Here is an 18714-nt window from a genome sequence, read left to right as displayed (position 1 = left end):
CTCTTATTAATTGTGATTACTCTCATATATATCTGTCATTGTCAAGCCTTTGAAAACATTTCAACAAAATAAAATTCTTGCACACAAATACAACGTATATCGTTTTACTTATTTAACTTGTGTGTTTTTAAATTATATATTCCACCTCAGTGTGTGTTCTTCTTTGGGGGCGACACAAGCCCAACACTTAATCACACACACACATTAAATATTAAAAATATGATCATTCTATTATATGGGTAAAAGGTCAATGGAAGATGTTGTTATTTCTGTTCTATTTCTCTGTGAACTTTTTGCCAAAAACATGTTTTCAGTGAAGATTCACCGGCTGCATTGGACCTGATTAATCCTTTATGTTTTGGTTGCTTGTGCCTTTACACTGATTCTGTGCCCTCATTACTTGTGCGTAATAAGAATAAAAAAAATATATCTAAATCTCCAGAGGAAAGCTGTAAAGTCGCTTTCGACCAGAATCCAACATCCACTCGCTGGGGATAGTTCTTTTTAATGACATATATATTCCAACATTTCCAAATGTTGCTGTCTTTTACTTTACATCAAAGCACGTCCCGTTCTTGCTCCTATTTGGGTCTTATTTTCCCCTTTTCTCACAATCCTGTTTTGTGGAGGAATGCAGGCCTGAGCCAGCTGTGTGTCCTATCCCGGCCCAGCTGTGTTGATCTAACGCGCCAGTCCCAGACATGCTGGCGCCAGCCTCCCGACGTCATCCATTCACCCCGACGCGCACTCTCGTCTTTGGCAGACGGCCCGCCCTCCCCCGTCCACCGCCGGAGCAGAGTGGAGCAGAGGCGCTCGGAGATCCGATTGGCTGTCCGGGGCTGTCACTCAGCGCACGTGGCTCTAAACGCTCCTCCTCCTCCCAGGCAACGCCTCCCTGCTCCAGTCTGCAGTTGAACTCCAAAGAAATAAGAGAGAGGAACCTTTTTCCAAATACTCCATAACTTCTGTAATGATGAATAAGCTGAAAATGGCCCAGGGAAGAATATATTCATGAAATGTGGCAAGAAAGGACAATCCACTGGTAGAAGGAGTATTATAAAAGCAAAGGGGAAACCAAATCTGACTCAACTCGGTCAAGTAATTTCATTTTCGTACAGTAGTAAAGTGGTTTCTCAACATTCAGCCTGTAGGTGTTCACAGTCATTGAGCGTCTCACGCAGAGGAACTGAGGGGATGGGACTGTCCATGTACGGTTACATTGTTTATTAATTATGGCTGTCGGGAAATTTGACATAGTTTATAAAAGGAAGAGTGGGCAAAACATAACACAGCATTTCCAGATGATGCGTAAGCACGCGCAGTCTTATCTTCAATCTGGATACATTTGTGCGTAAAAGGGCAAGGATGCAGTTATCCCCTCCATGACGCAGAGGTTTAACAGATGTTCAAATCTTCCTCCTGGCAATCACAGGCCCATCCTCATCCTCCCCACAACCGTTGACCCTGCGTGACACGCCACTCAGCGACCTCACTTCAGAGCAAAGCCCGTTATTGAACCGTGACACGGGACTTTGGTCCAGGTGCTATTTTAGAGATATATTGGGTCAGTGGCGCGGAGTGTCCAAACAAGACTTTGACCTCAAATATCTGTCTTGAATATGTCGATGGGAGGACGAATATTCCCCCAGAATTCCCGAGGTCTGCTGGGAAAATAACTGTTTGTGTTCGCTCGGCTGAAAATAGATCGGGCGATTGTGAAAATGAAAATAAACACAATCGTCCAAACCATCATCTTGATTGCGATGATCCACACAGAGAGCCAACTGCCTCCGAAGTCCTCTGTCTGTTGTCAGGAGCCGTGGAGCTATTTCTAGGAAATCAAAAAATTGCCAACTGTGTTTTTTTTCGCGATGCCCATGACAGCGCTTGTCTGCAGATTCCAGAGTTTCCGGTGCGTAAAACTGTGGCGCGTACACACACACACACACGCAAGCACACCCACACCCCAACACACACACACACACACGCTGGGCAGGCAGGGATCAGGTGCTTGTCGGAAAGGCCCCGGACACAATCGGGTCTCTCTTTCAATGGATGGGAGAATTCCGAGCCTGGCGTCAGTGAGTCTGCCTCTCTCCCCGCCTTCCCTCGCTCCCTCTCTCCCTCTCCCCGGTCCTCCGTGCAGCTGGACGCAGACAATCAAGCCATCAACAATCGCCATGCATAATTAGCAGCGCCCCCTCCCCTCTTCTCCTCCTCTTTCCTTCTCTCCCTCTCACTCTCTCTCTCTCTCTCAATTAAATTTCCATCCCAGCATATTTTATTAGCAGTTAAATACTCCCAGAAAATAGAGAGAACAGCTTGTAAACATCTGTTCCACTCCTGCGACTCAGTCTGTTTTTCCGTATCCGTACCTGATGGATCTGAATCTCTCTCCCCCCCCCCCACTCCACTCCTCTTCTCCTTCTCTCAACATAAACAAAGTGTCACAGGGTGTGAAGTCATGAGGGTCGTCCTGTGAGACGAGACAGACGCAGAGGAGCTGAACCGCCATATTGTGGAGCGGATGTGCTGAATACAGAAGGGTACTACACAAGTGCAGGCCCATCTTTGAGGCACGACTTTAAGTGTCAATAAACAGTGAAACTTAATTCCTCGTAACCTTTGAGTCGTGTGTGTGTGTGTGTGTGTGTGTGTCGTGCAGGATTCCTCCTCCTCTGCTCCCTGTTTTCACTCTGTTCTTCATCAAAGACGCTTCAGTCTTCTCCATGGGCTTTGAACGGCCCACAGATCCCCGTGCCTCTGTCCCTGCAGTGACCCAGGCTGTGACACGACATTTTATGCACATTGTTCATTTGTGCCGGTCACTCGTCATTCATGTTAGAGGCTGTTGTTCGAAACCGTGCATCGTTCATTCATTCATACGTATTGCTGGATTTTGAGTTGTCAAAGGAGCCTCTTTATCCGAGGCAGAAACCTGCCCACATGCTTTATTAGCTGATTCAGAAATGATTGTTGCTGGTGGGCGGAAACGTAAACCCTACAGGACAGGATAAGGATTGTTGCTTCACCCTCTGCTGTGGGTGTAAATACTAAAATACGCTTTGCCACAGTCGATCATATTACATGGAGACAGTTTTAAACACAGGTGTGACTCCTTATATGATGCACTTATTAGGATATGAAAGATCTGGTGGTGCAAGACACACAGTAACTCTCTAACTACAGTCATGTGCAGTGTCCACACTAGAGTGGATATTGTGCAAAACTAACAGACAACGTTTTAAGTTACAAAAATGACTTAAGTGCAGATTTTCTCTCCTGTTTCTTTGTATCTGTGTGTACGTTTAAAGGCCGTCGGGAAAGATTGACACTACTGGCCCGGCCTGCTTGTTTGTCTTTTGTGTTCTCGTCTCGACCAAGATAGTCGTGTGGACGCAGGGGGAAATATCCACACACAAAATATCTGCAGTGTAGTGTAGATGAGGCCTTTGCTGGGTACAGTTAATCTGCCAAAGCGAAACAATCTGGATATGGTTTTCGGCTGTGTGGTCTTTTAAAAAGTAACCATACACATGTGCTCTTTCTCTGTAAGTTGGAGCAAAGACGCACATTCATTGCAGCAGAAAGAAAAATCCCCATGGTACGTTCTCAACCGTGATACACCGAGTCTGAGTTACTCATCCCAAAGAGCCTGCTGCTGCAGAGTTGGTAAATGTTGCATTTTGTCTTCTGTGGCTGTGGGGGAGCTCTGTCAAGTCTGAGGACATATCTGATGATATGATAGTGATGTCAACAGTTCTTCTAGTTTGAACTTGAGCTTAGTTTTGTCTTTATTGCCAACTGAGAGTGAGGACTTTGAAAGGCGCGAGGAGGAAAATGTACTGTACATACTTTTTCTTTTTACCAAAGTTTTACTATGGGAAAAGTGGAATTCAGTGGAGCTGACCCATAAGAGTGAGGGAATCTCTGCTGCATCACTTTTAAAGATACTTATTTATAAAATTGCCCCGGGACTCCAGTTTGCATTAAAAAGCAATGGAGTGTCCATTTAAAATGTGTTCTTATGTCAGGTGTGAACTGATGGGACCACGCTGCAGCGGCCCCACCCCCGATTGCTACTGGGCAAAATGCACGAGAGGGTGGTGTTTGTATTCGGGATATTTACGCTTAATTTCTGGATAAAAGAAGGAATATAAAATGAAACGATAGCAAAGTAGATTACTTCACGAACGTACTTTGAAGGAAGTATATGGTCATGTTCATTAATACTGTGCGGAGGTCAGTAACAGTAAGGTTATAGTTTCACAATACCGCGGCTGCACATTGTGGGAACTGTGCTGCTGTCACTATCATGTTGTCTGGTGGCCCCGCTCGTGTCCTTGGGTGTGAATACTTCACGGCAGGAATAAATTGTGGCCATGCAACTGTGGAGCAGGTGGGACACAAGCCACAGAAGGCCACAAAGCCCACAGCCAGCACACAGGGCCAAAACAAGCTGACTAGAATGCTCCGTGTGACTGGGCAAGAGGAGAGGCTGCCAGATGCTGGTCATACCATTGTTTTGTCGTTTGCATCGACCCTGACTGGAACAGTCCGTTTACTCCGCAGCTATTGCAATGAGGATAGACATCTGGCAGTGTGTATGCACAGTTAAGGTCAGATTTGGTGATGGTGGTTGGGGCCAGTTGTTGTAGGAGAAGTTGACCTTGTATCAATGCTCTCAAACACAATACAGCAGGACTATGTATGGTCATAAATTATGATGGTTCTTAAACTGTACGCCGCTGCATCTTACATCCAACCACATGGACAAACAGACGGACCTGAGATGACTTCCAGATATTTCGCTGCCGTCCACCAATGGATGACCATTCATGGAAGCGCTGCAGACACTAATCTCTTCTCGAAAACAATTCCTCTGTTTCAAAAACTGCAAATAAACACCAGGTCAAGAGCCTGCGGCGAGCACAGAGACAAGCTGGCTGTCGCTCGGCTCCACATCCAGTTCCTGGCCTCTGCATGTCAGAGCGGAGCCGCACGCTTTATTTAAAAACCAGAATCAAGAACCTGTGTCACAATATGCAGATGACGATGAGAGGATAAATACAAAAAACTCTCACGTTGTTGCTGTTCTTACGCTTGTTTTGCTTTGGGACATTTGTTGTAAATACAGTTTAAACTCTCTTGAATTAGACCTTGTAATTAACCTTGGAGGAAAGCAAACAGCCAGGACCTCTTTATGACCCCATACAGAGACTGCAGCTTGATCTGCCCGATGGAGAACAAGCTGTGGTGGAAGAAGACGACTGGAAATTAAAAAATAAACCAATCCCGGCATTTTTGACCAGTTACAATGATGTATTAAGTTGCGGTGAAAAAGATTGGGTGACTGAGCACGCCGCAGTGATCAAGGCCACATAAAGCCCTTCATTTTATCCTGAGTCGTCACAAAATGTAAGTTCATGCTTGCATTTTTGATGGATACGGCCTGGGGGGAGCGGGACGGAGAGATAGGAAATCTGCACGGGTGATTACAGGAAGCAGAGTCCAATGAGGGTGGGAGAGGTGGAAAAACGTCAGCGTGGATAATGACTGTGAGAGACTCGGGGACGAGCGGCAGCGAGAAGAAAGGGATGCTCAGACAGCAGAAGAAAAGAGGGATTGAGATAAAGAAAGATGTTGAGGAGCCTGACGCTGCGGTTGCTGCTGCCGCAGGGGATCAGCTGGTCAGGCTTCACACAGACACACACAGACAGAGGCCGTTAGGTCCCTGGTGGGTATCTCTGCACCTGTGTGTGTGTGTGTGTGTGTGTGTGTCATGTGTGTGTGTGTGTCATGTGTTTCTAGGTCAAGTGGGTCCCTGAAATCTAAGACGAGCCACAGCAGTGACTTTCTCCTTCTGTCACCGACACAGTATTCTTTTAACACAACGTCGTTCCTCTTTCCCCACCCCCTTAGAACACAGACACAAACACACACACACACACAAACACACACACACACACGTGCATGTGCATGTACAAATGGATATACATTATCACACATGCATGAGCACATGCACAGACACACACTTGCCAACCCTCCTTATCTCTCCTGTCTCCTTCTTGTGCGACTAATGAATTGAAACAGTGGGGATGGAGACATGATACACAGATGACTCTCCTCGCTTCCCCAGACACACACACACACACACACACACACACACACACACACACACACACACACACACACACACACACACACACACACACACACACAAACTTGCCCTCTCCTAATCTGGGTCAGTGGTGCCCCTCATGGTCACCCCTGGCGGAGCCCTCCAGACGGGGGGGCAGAGTGGGAGCAGAGAGGTCTGGGCTCTCAGTGACCTGATTAAAAGCTCTTCCACAGAACGCTGAGCTCCGTAACCAATCATACACAACACACACCCTGGTCCCCGCTACAGACCCGTCTCTCAGTCTGTCTGTCTGACTTGTCCTTGTCTGCATTCTCCATTTAGAGGTATTCCTCACACACACACACCAACATACAGTACTTTCCTCTGAGGTGGTGATAATCAGGGTACTGGGATGAGCATCATGGGACGGACGCGCTGCAAAGACCTGGGGAACATGGACACTCGGCCAGCTGGTCGGCCGTGGTCAACCAGGAATTATGGAGTGGGTTTTAATTGGGTTTGCCTGTGAAACGCAACATGTCCCTGTAAGACTGTAATAGTCTGGTGTGTTTGTCTTCGGCTGTGGGAGCTTTTCAAACTCATTGCTGTTCTTGCTGTGTCTCGGAACCGTTTTAGGCCTCAACCTAGATTTAAAGTGACCATCCTCCCACTCTGCGGCCGGCTGCAGCGTGCCCGTGAGCCGCGCTACGCAAAAATGCTGTAAATTCTGTGTTAAGTATTGTTCCTGAAAATAAAAAGCTGGAGTAACACAACAATGAGTCACCCTCAAACGCCACCAGGAAAGGCCTATATCTGTGTATGTCTGTGTGTATTGTGTTGTGGACATTTCCTGCTAACATTCTCTGGCTACCGTGTAATTTACTGAAAATATCCTCGTGCCACTGAGCTAAAAGTCTGGCCAGAGTTGAGGGTCAAAGCCACTTAAGATTTCTAAAAAGGTTGCTTCCTCCAAGACCAAAAGAGGAATATGGCTTCTGGTTCTCACAAACTGGAAACACTTAGTCCTAAAAAAAGAGAAGAATTTCATTTATATGGCAACATGAAAAAAAGACACATTGACTCATGGATGGAAAACAAAAGAAACATTAAAGGGTCAGTTCACACAAATGATTAGAAATAACCCACATGGTCTTATTGACCCTTTGGCATCGAAGTTTTATTATATTTGTCGCTCAGATATTTACCTTATCAACAATGACGAGCATTTCCAGAAGCAGTGTTCTTGTTACTCCGGATAATCCACACAATCGAGTTTGTTGATCCGAACATTTTCATGAATGTCTCCTGAGGATTTGTTAAAAGAATAAAGATTAAAAATGTCATCTTGGAAAGACGGAGATTTGAGAGCTTTGGGTGAGACGGGCCAACACGTGGTGTTGATGGGCTGCAAACAAAAACGTGCAATTACCACAGTGGAATTTATTTATTATGTCCAGCGTTCTTCATTTGTGAAAGACAAACAATAAATTGTCAGGATCCAATTTTCCAGACATTTCATATCTGAAAACGTCTCTAGTGGTTTGAGTGGTTTCGGTTTGCGCTCAGAACATTCAGCCCTTCTTTAAAAGGACCTCCTCACTGTTGTGTGGCTCCACCAACCAGTCAAACAGCATTTCATCCTGTTGTCTATAATCAAAGTTATCAATACATCGACATGTTCGATTCCCCGGAACAGTGTTTGGGCCTGTGATCAGGCGCCACACTCAAACTGGCCGCCCTGGATCAAGTTTCATATATCCGCCCTGCACCTGTAGCACCATTTACCCACAGCAGTGCAGCCACGTGCATTTTTTTGTTTTTTTGTTGCCGAGCTATTTTCAGTTTGAACTCTGGCTTAGACACCTGCATCGTTACTAGTTCAGTTCGGGGGAATCCATTTTTTCATGTTTTGTCACCTAATCTATTTTTTTAACCCTGTTTATATATATATACTTAGATATATATATATATATATATATATATAGTTATATGTTATACTATAACATATATGCATCCATTATCTACACCTCTTTTCCTTGCAGGGTCGTGGGGGTCTGGAGTAAATTCTACAAACACTTTACTACACCACATTTTAGTTTATGATTTGATTTGATTGACTTTAATCTCTTTTATAATTTTCCTCCTATTTATTTCTACTCAGTTTTATTTTTTTACTTTCGCTGTTTGAAATTAGGTCTTTTTTCAATTCTCTCTCTGGTGTTTCCTTGTTGGTATCTTCGGGAGTTGTGCAGGTTTGCATGAGCGGCTTGGCTTGCTTGTGTTTGTTGGGGACATTCTGCCTTTTGTGCGTGGGCTTTCTTTGGTTCCAGGGGACTAGTGGGTAGTTACCTATAGGTGAAGATGCCTGGGACCCAGGTAAAAGTACCCTATAAATAAAGTCTGATATAATGAATACTTTCAAAATAAAAGCAACACTCTCAAAATCAGAACCTTTGCAAATAAAACCATAGTTATTATTAAGGTAAGTTTGGGATTGAGGTGTTTTTTTGTTGCCTTTTTTTTTTACAGCAGAAGTGACAGAAAAACAGTGAAGGCAGAGATAAGGACCCCTGGGTCAAGCTGCTGACCCAAACACAGTGAGCTCAGATAAAGACGAGCACTTCAAACACCACTGATAAGCTTCACAGTGAAGGACGCTCACCAGCTCCTTTGGCCAAAACAACAGATAGGCCCGACAAAGCCCCGTTTATGAGAGGTGAGAATTCAGTGTTAAACTGATAGAAATCACCAAGTCTCTGCATTGTATTCGCAAAAAAGAGGCAAGAGAGTAGTTTCCAACACGAGGGTCGAGTGTCGGCAGTAAAGGTGTGGACGCTCCTTTATCTAATCAGTGTTTATAAAGCCAACAGTGGCGTACTGTAACCGAATAAGCCTCAGTGTAACGTGACAGACCAGCTATGACTATGTCAGCGGGGCCAATCGAATTTGTGTGTGTGTTTGTTCATTCACGCCACAACAGCCCCATAATGACTGTTTAACAACCTGAGTAGCGCTCACCTGTGTCAACGCGCTGAGTGACTGGGAGTTAATTATTGTCCTCCAGACGTCTGCGAGGCCTCGGAGAGACGGAGAGATTACTGAGGACAAACCGGAGATTAGCCGAACGCAGCAAACCGCCTCTCTTCTGGCCTGCGAGGCAAATTGATCGTGAAGATTTCAGATCCGAGAGGCGTTCTGCTGCTGGGCAAGAAGCAACCGCCCTGTTGTTCACGCTCGTTTGAGATCATGCTCATAAAGGACTTTTTCTCTGTTCACGCCAGATGTGCGCCCCCCTTGTTAGGGAGGCAGATGATTCCACCCTCCCCGACCAACAATAACACTCCGATGTTAGGCTAACCTCCTGGTGACTTTGCCGCAGCATCTGGCAAACGTTAGGCTTCACCTAAACCCACCGTTCGTGCTGTAATATGAGCACCGCTCTTACAGATGCGGCTTCAATAGGCCGGGGCATTGTGTGCACATGTGTCTCTCTCTCTCCGTGTGTGTACGATCATGTGTGTGCCCCTGCATCTGCGTGCTCTCTGGGCTCGGCTCTGTTTGCAGGGTGTAAAAAAAAACAGAAGAAGACAATTGCTCGGTTCAGGATGGGAACCAAAGAAGCCGGTGCAGGCACAGCAGGGGAGCTCTTTTCACTGCTCGCACAATAACCACCCAGCCCCAGAGAACACAGTGCCTGGCTTGCCTTGTGAACGCACAGCAGTGACAGTGTGGAGCGCACGTGGTCGAGACGGGTCTGTGTGTTCCTTTTGTTAGCAGCGACTGATAAAGAGGGAAAAAAAGAAGCAAAAAAACAGAGAAGACCTGTGAGACAATAATACCACGCTCCCTGCACAGCTGGCATATTTTCTGAGAAGCTATTTCCTGTAAAAAAAATTGTGACACGGGAATAATGATGGCTTTGATTGGGCCCCAGTTAACGGGAGGCACTTCCTGTTTCTTTGTATTGGTTTCATTGTGAGGCGATGGGGCGGGAGGGGGAGGCGGTGGGTGAGGCAGGGTTTGAGGGAAACAGCTGCTGGAGATGACACAGTCAAGAACATCCCTGTGACCCCCCCCAACCCCTGCGCGCACGCACACACACACACACACACACACACACACACACACACCCATGCACGCACGCATAATCACCTCTCGCTTTGGTGAGTTTGGTTGCGGCCGAAGTTTCTAAATCGACTTGGTCCAGAAATCCCTGTCTGTCTGTGTGTGACTCAATGTGGACAGGTGATACTTTCAATATTGATCAACCTTGAATAAACGGTTTTCAGAAAGAAAGCCGCCTCCAGCATCACCCCAGGCCGAGCAGACAGGCAGGTGGTTCAGAAGGGCCTGGACACGGCTGTGCAACATTCACTCTAAAATTTCAGGAGAATGGTTTTTCAGAGATCAGCTTTCAGGCATCTCGACGTTCAGGAATAAGCTACTCAGATCAGTCGTCTCCAGTTCTCACAGTCCTGATGAGAATGTGTAGATTAGACAGCGGAGGGGACAATACCTACTGCACCGTATTACAAGAAACTAGGGTCACACTAACTCCCCATTTATTCTAAGCCTTTCTTTTTATTTACAAGATAGAGAAGGTTTGTTTCAGCAGCGTCATTTGAAGTTAAATTCTGTCTTATCACACCAAGTGTTTACACATGTCTCCCTTGTTATCTGTAAAGGAAAGTCTGTGGTTCTCGAGCTAATCGCTGCAAAAGCCGACATTGCAGTTGCATTTAGGATACTTTGATTTGTGAAGCCTTTGGAATAATTATGATTTTGACAACCTGCAAGGTGCCTTCCACTCATATGCACACACACATACACACACCAAACACACGCACACCGGTGCTTTTGATGCACACACGCCCACGTTTTCCATTAGTGTTTTTGCAGAGATCACAGGTTGTTCTGTTTCCTGCCACAGAAGCTAACCAGTGTTCACGCTTTGTCTGCTCAGAAGATGATCACTGGAAAATCAGCACACCATAGTGCGCACACACACACACACACACACACACACACACATCTACCACAAACACAGATGTTTGAGCCCAAACAGATAAATGAGCACAGATACCCTTCAGCTCGATTTTGCATCACTGAAGGAAGTGAACATATCTTTAAACCGGTCTGAAGAATTATATATTTGTTTCCATTTATCGGAGAGAACCATCCTCCTCCTTTTTCTCTGGGCCTCTTATCTCTTGTTTTCAGTTTTGTTGCTTTTGTCTTTGCTTTACCGGTCTCTGAGGACGACTGATGTGAGCTCCAGATGTGGAAGTAGACTGGCTGGAGACAGGGAGCACAGGGGGGACTACCACACCTCCTTCCTCTCATCTTCAGCAAATGTTATACCTGATCTTTGTGTGTTTTGTTTTGCCTCTTTTGTCCTCTGAGGTGTTTTTTTTTTTAAACCTATTTCTGTTTGTGAGGATACAAAAGAGAAGAGTTTGATATTTTGGGGAAACGTGCTTTACTTGCTTCTGAGTATTAGATGAGAAGATCGATGACACTCTCATGTTCGTGCAATACGTGCGGGGCTATGAGCCAGGAGGGAATTAGCTTAGCTGAGCATAAAGACTGAACGCATGGGGAAACTGGCTCCGACTGAAGTTAAGAAACATACCTACTGTGTTGAGCATTGGGCAAAGTGGATTATTTTTCATCTTAACCTTTAGGCCAGACTTAAAAAATACACAAAAGAAACACATTCCAGTGTATCCCTTTACACTCCCGTTGTTTATGTTCTGTTTAAATCCAAGCATGTATTCTTATTTCTTTAAAAATGTCATTGTGCAGGTTTCTGCTATTCCTTTGTTTCATGTGATGTGAAAGATAAAACAAACCTACTGACCTCTTACACTCACACAATGTAGTCATAACAACTTTATAATCTAACTATTTGAATACCTAGCTCTAATTATAGTGCACATGGCCAAGGCCGAACTATCGAAGGATTGTTTAGTTCTTACAGTAAAAATATTCTAAATAAAAAAAAAGGTCTGATAACCTTTGCGATTTATTTGTCATGAACATAAATAAACCCTGGATTGTCCTCTCGTCCTCTTCTGCATCACAATGTAATGGGTTCTTCCCAGGTCCCATCGCTCCAACAACTTTGGTGGAAATTGGTTTGGTAGTTTTGTATTATCTTACAAATAAATCAACCAGAATGTCACTGAGTAGAGCACATTCCTCCGCCAAGGCCCAGCAGTTCCCCTTGAATTCACTAGATCTAGACATATGCACAATTACACACTCTCATAAACACCTGCTCCCTATATCTGTCTGATCGTTCCCATCAAAATCCAGGAATATTTCTCTGAGAAATCTGTAAAAATGTCCGAAAACATGCAAAAAAAATAAATCCTGAATCCATAAACTTAATCAAACCCTCACAAAAAATGTATGTTTTCTTTCTTGGCGCATCTTCCATTCTTCTGCCACTTTTTGTGGTAATCTGTTCAGTAGTTGTTGTGTAATGCTGTTAACTAACAGACAAACGCCAATGAAAACATAACCTCCTTGTTATGGGCAAAAACTGAGTACATTATTCACACATATCACAGCACAACTGTAAAGTATCAATGGCACCTAAGACGTCATTGTTATAATTATCCGTAGGACTCCACGTGTGCTGCACACAGTATTTACCATCTCTCTTTAGTTTGTTTTTGAGTCTGGTCTCTTCTCGGCCACATGACCCCTCTCTCGCTCTTCCTGACCCCTCACTCGCTCTTTCTCGGTTTCACAAATGAAGCTGAAGCTGTGTTCTCCCCATTAGGCCTTATTGGGGTTGGGTCGGAGGGGTCACCGAGCCTCTTAAGATACTATCTCTCTCCCAGGGAACGTCCATCCATCACCTGCGATACGACGTCACCTTCCTCACCTCTCGTCCCGCACCGCCTCTCTCCTCCTCCTCCTCCTCGCCCTCTCCTCCGTCATCCACTCATAGGTCCTGCGTTCGCTCACTCTTCCCCCCCCCCCCTTCAACCCCCCTCGGTGGGTGCTTCCCTCAAAGGAGACATTGATCACCGACAGACACTGATAGACATTTTAAGTGCGTGTGTGTGTGTGTGTGTGTGTGTGTGCAGCAGCAGGGGTCACACCATGAAATTAGGCTGCATGCCGGGGCTAATTGAACTAACATGCATGATCCACCATGAACGTTACTTAGCATATCTTAATGTACTGATAAGATTTAGAGGTTCTCTTCTGTGTGTGTTTCACAGGTAATTTGAGGTAAAATCAACAAACTGAACAACAAGGTAGCTGCTTGTAGATAAAAGGAGGGAAGATGAGAGTTAAGTGGTTTGAAGTGTTATTGCTTTACGTTACGGGAAAACACTGCAGCTCTCAAGTTTTCTGCAATAAAAACCACTGGAGCATGACCATTTGATTTAAATTGACCAAACCAGGACTACTTGAGTGTTGCTGTTGATCGCAGGAGGGATGGAGCTTGTGATTGAAAGGTAGGGCCGGTAATTTGTTTTTCCAACACTTTTAATCGTATTTGTCGAAATCCTTTTTTACGTCCCATTAGCCATTAAAAATAAATAAAATAAAAGTCAATATCTTAGGCCCTTGCAGGACTGTAAGAAACACGATCAATCAATTGGATTCAAACAGGATGAAACGATAAGCTGGTGTACCTCTCTGTCACTGAGATCTGTCTAGCCTGCCTGCGTGCACCTTACCCAAGCTCTCACTGTGAGTCTTCAGCCTGAGAGAGGGAGCATGAACTCCGGAGAAGGTCCGCACAGTCGGGCCCAGACTTTCCCCTGAGTCTGCAGAACTCTCAGGGAGCGTTCAGGTGACGAGTGGCAACGCGCTGCAGAGACAGGATGTAGTGCATTCATTCCACTGCAGACATCACGTGTCCACAGTAAATCAACAGCCTGAATCATCTCTTATCACACGAAGCTCTCGACGCCTTCGTCTGTGTGGCACCTCTTTTCTATCCTGAGATATTTGGATTTCTTTGAATTTCTTTTTCATTTTTGCGTCTGTCACGTGAGGATCTCCTGTTGTGTTCTCATATCTGCTCATTCGGACACTGGAGCCTTTATTTGGGGGATAGCAGGAGAAACTCTGGAGGCTCTTACTCGGACATTTACATACTTACTTACAGCTCCTCCGGAGAATGTTGGGAGATTATCCGTGGCTCAGTGCACATCCAGAATGGCCGAGGGGAGGCGGTGGGATGTATCAGTTGGGTTTTTTCAAAGTGTAGCTTCCAGGATTACCAACCCTAGCTTTAACAAACTTTAGTTTCTATACATATGATATATACACGTGTAAATATGAAATAAAGAAGTCATGGTCAGTATTAACAAGGCCTTGTCAGGGATGCTGGAATAAACAGAAGCAAAGTAAATTAAACATTTCACAGATCTCATGACTGCTCTCTGGAAACTTTCTGTCTCAATGTTTTGGCTGAAGACTCCACAAATCTTCAATAACTCAATTTTATGTCCACGTCACTCTCAAAATAGAACATTCACATTATTTCTGCAGCCGCAGGAATGAAACGGCAACAACTAAATCAAGTGTCACACACTGTCTATCTATTCAGAGGTCACCTTAGGTAGGGGGCCCAGTTTGAAATAGCTGCTAAATCTACTTTGTTGTAATTAGAGCATTTAGAGCAGCACGCAGATGCGTCGTGCATTAGTCCGGTCCCATCCAGGCGAGTGAGACTGGTTTCATTTCACCTGCTGCGAGCACACGTCTCCTGCCCATTAGCCTGATAGGAAGCTGCTATTCTGGATTTCCTGTGAGAGTTAGAAAACGGAGAATCAGGCCACAGTTAGTAGCTCATGCAGTTCTTATCAAGAACGTGCACACTGCTTAAAACTAGAATGGCACTCAGGAGAGCGCAGTGCCTCCGACAAGGCCCCACAGTCCCCTGCACCATATTTCACACACACATAGATATCAGATCCCTACGTGCACCTGAATTATTCCCTGGGAAAACGGTGGAAATGTTTAAAAATGCCCACAAGGTTAACGGAAGTTAAAAGACAGTGGGCAAATTGACTTGGTAATAGTAGCTGCTCATTTCACAACAAGTGAAGCTGGAACAGTTACACCACTCCACTGAACAAATGTGTGCTTACTGTTAAGGAATTTAACTTATCACGTGCAACTGTAAAGTCGTTTTCATTCATTTCGTCTTTCAAGCACAGAAATCATTATTCTTAAATATTTTCAAACTTGCATCCTGCAAATTATCGTCACAAATAAATACTTTATGGCAGCAGTTTGGTTTTTACTTTCCGACCTCCAGAGTGTGAAGGAGCACGTATTGTGTATTGAACTTAGTTGCTGTACAGATGTTGACCCTTGTTGTCGAGCCTGACCTCTTATCAAACCACATCTCTGGCAGACAAGCTGCAGGGGGGGCTTTGTGTGTGTGTGTTTGTGTGTGTGTGTGTGTGTGTGTGTGTGTGTGTGTGTGTGTGTGTGTGTGTGTGTGTGTGTGTGTGTGTGTGTGTGTGTGCGTGTGCTTACATCAGAATAGACACTCAATGCCTTCTTTGCTAATCTGGGGCAAAGATTCAAGAGTTGCAAGAGTATTGATGATGACTTTAACGAATGTATGTGTTAGGGTGAGTGTGAGAGAGTGTGTGTGTGTGTGTGTGTGTGTATGTGTGTGTGTGGTGTGCTTGTTGCCCCCGTGCTCCCTTTTCCTCTGCTGCGGTTCTCTGTGGCTCGACCTCTGACCTGCTCCTTTGACCTTTGCGACGCTGACCGCTCCTTGGCCGTCCAGCTGTGAAATAGGCTTCATGAGCACAGATGAGCACAATGAATGAAAAAGCCTGATAAACACATTTGTTTGCTTCCTCTCTGTCCTCCTGCAGGGTTTCCTCTTATCAGCGGCCTGTTTGCTCAGCCTTTAAACCAGCACTGAAAAATCCTTCTGCTCTACCATTGTGGTTCTCCCAGATTCCTTGCCCCCTCTGCAGAGGACCAGAGGAACTACATCCTAGTGCAGAGTGACACTTTCCAGGTATCTGACTGTGACACAGGAGAGGAAGGAGAGGAAGGAGACCTGGCAAACAAACCACAACTGACTTAAATCAGTTTAAACCAAAATATAAATCATTTAAGTGTTATAATGTTTAATATAAGGACTTGGGGAGGATTTGTGCAGGTGAAACTTTCAGTTTTACCCTTGTTTCCTGTCACTTGAGAGATAAAATACGAAGTTTGTCAAGATTGCATTAACAGGACTGTGAAAGATGCACAGGAAGAATGAATTAGTTGAAGTGGACGTGTTTAAGAAGACTGTCAAACCATCAGCACAGAGACAAAACAGAGCTCACTGGTTCCCTCACAACAACACGTGGCTGATGCCGAAACTTTGTCTTTGCGGAGGAAATCTCATTTTCAGAGAGCAGCTCCTGTGAGTGTGCAGCTTGAAGATACAGTGTAAACCCAACGATGGCCTTCAAATCGAGTCCCTCCATTTCTGCCCATATCCTTCGTCTTGCCGGGTACAGCACACAGGGCCCCTTTTCGTCTCCTCCCATCCCTCTCTCTTTCTTCCTCTATCTCGCTCTCTCTCTCCCCCCTGCTAGGATCCCCACAGCTGCGCGGACCAGGTGCGTTCCGCCCCGACACACTCACACACACACACTCACATACACACACACGTGCAAATACTCACACACACCCTCACACCCGCCAACGGACGCAGCAGGAAATGCCTAATACCAGTTTTAGAATGATGCCACTATGCCAGCGTGACAGGGAGGCTGCAGGATCTGTCACCAGAGAAGGCGAAGGAGACACAGAGAGAGAAAGTGAGACAGAGACGGAGAGAAGCATCTCCCAGGAACAAGTGGAAACTCAAAGGGATCTATTGGCAGAGACTGAATATAAAAAATAAACCTAATGATATTTTCACTGGTGTGTTTCATCTAAATTGTAAGAATTGTATTTTTTAAATAACAAAAATGTATTATCGGTAGAGGGTCCTCGCTGTGGAGGCCGCCATGTTTTTTTTACAGTAGCCCAGACTGGACAAACTAATAACCTTTTGAGATTTTATGGCAACTGAAGGCTATCAGAGGTTCTCCTTCATGTTTGGAAGGGGAGGGGGAGTTAAGGGGTATTCAGCTGCTACATGCAACTTCCCTTCTAGATGTTTCGAAATTCTACAAACTGGACTTTTAAAGAATAAGACAACTACCTTCCATTCACAGCATACACGTGCCCAGTTTCATTCCTCATGGTGGTGCATCTCCCACACACACACACAAACACACACCTACATCTCACGGCCAAAATACATCAATCTACCCTTCTCTCCCGGCATCCTCATGTAAAAGGGGACCTCTGAGTGTGTGTTAGTCTGCACGCATGTGTGACTTCATGTGTGGGTGGACGCACATGTGTGTGTATTTTTTTTTTTTTTTTAAGAAAAAGAAAGTACCAGTTATTTTGGTCTGTGGCTCACCACAGCTCACACTCTGCCCTGTCTTGTACTCATCTCACAGGGCCCCATGAGAAGAGGAGGCGCAGCAGTGTGACAGGCGGAGGAGCGAGACAGAGACTGAGGAGGTAAAAGAGAGGAAGAGGAGGAAGAGGAGGAAGAGGAGGAGGAAGGCAAACAGTATTTGTCAGATAAGTCATAAATCCGTATTGGAGCAGTAGGAAGCTTGAGGTGCCCATTCATCTCGTCTGTTCCTCAAATGTACTCGACATTTCTTTTCCTACATCACCAGAAATGATAAATGACAACATGATAATTATGACGCCTGAATGGTTCATGGTAACTGCGTAAACAATACATGTCCACCAGTTCTGCAACTTATGGTTATTTCCATCACCAATTAATTCTGGTGGTTGTTTCGTCAATCACAAGTCGGAAATAGTCAGAAAGCCCCGAAAAGGTTCAGATTAGCATCACATTGTAAAAAAAAAAAAAAAAGAGTCTGTAAAAGAACTGAGGTTAAATTTGGCTTTCAAGAAAAATGACAAATTATATGAATAAATAAAATATCTATTGTATGATTCTTTTCAGCTGCATGTTTTATTTCACCCAGCACATAACCTTGATACATATAAATAAATATTCTAAATTTAAAGTTCCTTTAGAAATTGTTTACTTTGACCAAGAAAGGCTGATGAATTACCTGAAAAAAAAGTGTTGGAAACAAAACAAAACAAATTCTGTTCTTCAATATTTCAAAGCTCCAGTTTCCGTCAGTAATAGCGACTCAGTGTGAAGTGGCATCACTATAATGTAGCAGCTGAACACGTGCTGCTCCCCATCATTAGACTGTGGAGCAGCAGATGTAGCCAGCTCCAGCAACACACAGTAATATACAGAGGAGAAGCCTCCAGTCCTCCCAGTATCCACATCCACTTCAATAACTGTTGGACAACATTTGATTACGTCTTGGCTACAGTCTGCATGTTTGGACACAAAGAGACAACTGAGCTGAGGATTTGATTTTAATGACGTGTGTGTTTAGAAACATTTGTTGACTTCAGGCTCATCTGACTGTGAAGCTAAATCTCCTCTTTCTGCCTCTGTTCACTTACACATAATATTGATTAAACATTTTCCATTTAAA

At 44.8% G+C, this 18714-nt stretch overlaps 1 long non-coding RNA gene across 1 annotated transcript; it reads left to right on the top strand.

The window, feature by feature from the left end:
• Window positions 1-1434: 1434 nt before the first annotated feature.
• On the top strand, window positions 1435-18154 carry LOC128451173 (uncharacterized). The gene is made up of 3 exons (XR_008340077.1): window positions 1435-1912; window positions 15991-16139; window positions 17632-18154. It is a non-coding gene; the product is annotated as an uncharacterized LOC128451173 (long non-coding RNA).
• Window positions 18155-18714: the final 560 nt, after the last annotated feature.

Source organism: Pleuronectes platessa, chromosome 11 (assembly GCF_947347685.1).
Source record: "Pleuronectes platessa chromosome 11, fPlePla1.1, whole genome shotgun sequence".
NCBI classification, from domain to species: domain Eukaryota; kingdom Metazoa; phylum Chordata; class Actinopteri; order Pleuronectiformes; family Pleuronectidae; genus Pleuronectes; species Pleuronectes platessa.
The sequence above is the reverse complement of the archived record's forward strand: the minus strand, read 5'-3'. Positions and strand labels throughout refer to the sequence as shown.